We start from the raw sequence: 3,166 nt of genomic DNA, 5'->3' as shown, positions 1-3,166 counted from the left end.
TTCTTAATATCATAACTTATGTCGGTATCGTTTATAATTCATTTATACTAATCATATCAAGCTTCAAAAAAGAAATGTTATTGGAAATTTAAATGTTGTATAAGGGAGATGTAGTAAAAAGAAAGCTTATTAGACATTTAAATTTATCTAAATTATACGTTTAGTCCCTCACAAACTTTCAACTTTATATCTACTTGTCCATGAACTTGGTAGAATGTCTAATAGGTCTCTAAAATTTGATTATTTTAGTTCGACATTTCAGGAGTAAGAAATCGAACTATCGAACTTTGTTATCTTAAATCATACCGTATCTTTTAAATTATGCGTAGGGTAGCTCATACCTTATCTACAAAGGGTTATTATCTAAAGAATATTTTGACCCAAAATATGAAAGCTCGTTTGTTTAGTATGGGTCAAAATAAATTGAGTTCATTTCACATGCACCAGATTTGAAGTTAGAGCTCGAAAGTCAAGCTCTTCGCCTAAATTTCAGTAACCAACTCATCCATAAAAGCCTATGGAAGGATAACAACCTTCGATTTTGATAAGTATGGTCGTAAGGAAGAAGAAACCCTAAAAATAATTCTATGGATATTTTTGTTGCAATTTGATAAACTTTTTCCAAAATGATCGTATCTAATTGTATACAAGTACTATACGTTCACATCTTAGAATACTCTAAGGAATTGCTTGATAATGATGTACACTTGCAGTTATGAGCTGACCTCCTTCCCAACGAGTTTGCAGTTTAGAGCCATTAGACGTCACGTCATTTTTGTATGTAAACTAGTTTATTACCCTTTTGCTTTTGTAAGCTCCATCAAGCCTTTTTTACAGAGTTGCTATCACGTTAGTATGAAATAAAAATGAGTTCAAGAACGTCTAGTATGAGCGATTTGAACCTCTAATATCGTCGAGAGTATAATCTCATTCATATTTAGATTATGATCCGTACTGAAATTAATTAGTTTTGTTGATATTATACCAGAAAATAATTTGCATAAGTACTATAATTTAGTATAACATAGCTAAATTGTTTTAAATTATGTACTTTTGAGTAAAATGTCAAATTCCCCGGTCGATGTTGTTTTCTTTGGGGTTTTCTCTCAAGGTTTTAAAACGCTCCTATCAGAGGTTTTCACACCCTTGTAAAAAATATTTTGTTCACCATTCCAATCGATGTGAGATCTCTAGTAGAAAATATCATATCTAAGAGAGTAGGTTTTGACCTACACGATAGACAAGAAGGCAACATGCGAATGGCGCCCATTAGACCACTTGAGAGGAGTAATAAACAAAAACCATGACCCGACCAATGTAAGACCGTGACGCTAATCATGTTGATTCGAAAAAGCTTATAAAATAAATTATTTTTATTGGGTGGCTATAAATTTAATTGATATTTGAATGGTAAATAGATAAGAAAATAAAAATAGCCCGACCAGATTGCGTCAAGATTGAAAACAAACCCCTTTTGGTTGAAACAAGAGAGACAGGTAAGAAAAGCTAATGAGATTTTAAATTTAAAAACCGATTAAAAAAAAAAGTTAATTCCTTTTTGTATTCTTACCACATTTGAGTTTGGTTTATTTTTTTTTTATAAAATTACCCCGATTTTTCCATAAATGAGGAAAATTATACCCACGGTCTGTTTCCTCTTTTTGTAAAATATCTTAGAGTTGGGCATTCGGGTGCACTCATTTCTCGAACAAGAAATATTCTCAACGTTAGAGAAGATAAGGGAAGTCCACCTGAACCAAGGGAACGAGAGTCATAAACTCATCCTATCTATACCACATTGCGAGGACATCCTCAAATAATTTCGATCAAAGTGGAAGAAATTAATAAATAAGTAGTGTATAGGTTCAATTCTTAACAAATCTTAATACTATAATTCATTAAAACTAATACCCCATATCAAATTTTAAAGAAAGAAAAAACAAACGCAAAAACAACAAATTAATATGACGTACTATAATATTATATTTGAACTTTCGGATATATTGATTAGTTACATTAATTTAGGCAGCCAAGCGTGGCAAATATCGTACAATTTGGTTTTATAGTCAAACATACAGATACCTTGTTCTCCCACAATCCACCAGCATAGGGTTTTGTTGCATTTGATTCTATCTCTGTTATCCTTGTAGATATCAAAGTACTGCGAAAACCCAGGCCATTGAAAGGTACAGTAAAATTGTGTTGAGCCCCAAAAGTTTGGTCGAAAGGTGAAGGCATAGCCGCCCAAAAACGGGAGCTGGTGGATTCCCAAGTCATCATCGCCAGATTTGCAGTGAATAGTGAGTTGATTGTGACTTTTTAGAACATTGTTATATTGACGGTAATCGGTGGGTCTTTGAAGATTGATCCGTCAATGGTTGTAAATAGGGTAGTGAAGAACAACGACATTAGGAGAGACGATGCAAGTTTTGAACATGAATTCATTTTGTAAATATGAGAATACTTGTGTCGGGTTTGTTTCACTTTTATACTTGCAAAATTAGTTTTAATTGTCTACCGCTCCGATCGATCTGTTATATTAGGATGGGTGACCCAATATTACGTGCTTACTTATCGATTGTTTTATTTATTGTTATTAGTATTTGTGTGATTTACAAAAACAACTCATAAGAGCGATCGTTATCCATCCGTCGTTAACTGTAACCCATATTCTTGAGTGTAATGTTATTGTCCTTTAACTTTAAAGCTGACTGATACGATAAGGAATCAATACAAGGGGAATAAGATTCGGATTACCTTGTCGATCGAATATCTCAAGCCAAGAACACTTTGTTTGAGATTCGAATCACTCCAGAAGCAAGATCGATCATGTCTAGCTTCAATGATTCTTGTTGATCAAATATCTCAACACAAGAACACTTGTTTGAGATTTGAATCACTCCACAAGCAAGATTGATCATGTCGAGCTTGAATGATTCTACATGCAACCTAAACTACATAGAGTTGCAAATAAATTTAGCCATTGGCTAAAGAAAAAGCACAAATGCTTCTTTTGATATATCTTCTAAGTCTTCCTTACAAATATAACATACAAGGCTTTATATAGCCTCAAAATGAAACTATTAAAGGCATTACAAAAGTTGTAACATTCACACTTTATGGCCATAATTAGCCATTATGTAAATGTAACCGAAATTAAATAAAA

Source organism: Cucurbita moschata, unplaced genomic scaffold (genome assembly GCF_002738365.1).
Source record: "Cucurbita moschata cultivar Rifu unplaced genomic scaffold, Cmos_1.0 Cmo_Scf00103, whole genome shotgun sequence".
Classification (NCBI taxonomy): Eukaryota; Viridiplantae; Streptophyta; class Magnoliopsida; order Cucurbitales; family Cucurbitaceae; genus Cucurbita; species Cucurbita moschata.
This window is presented reverse-complemented; position numbering follows the sequence as displayed.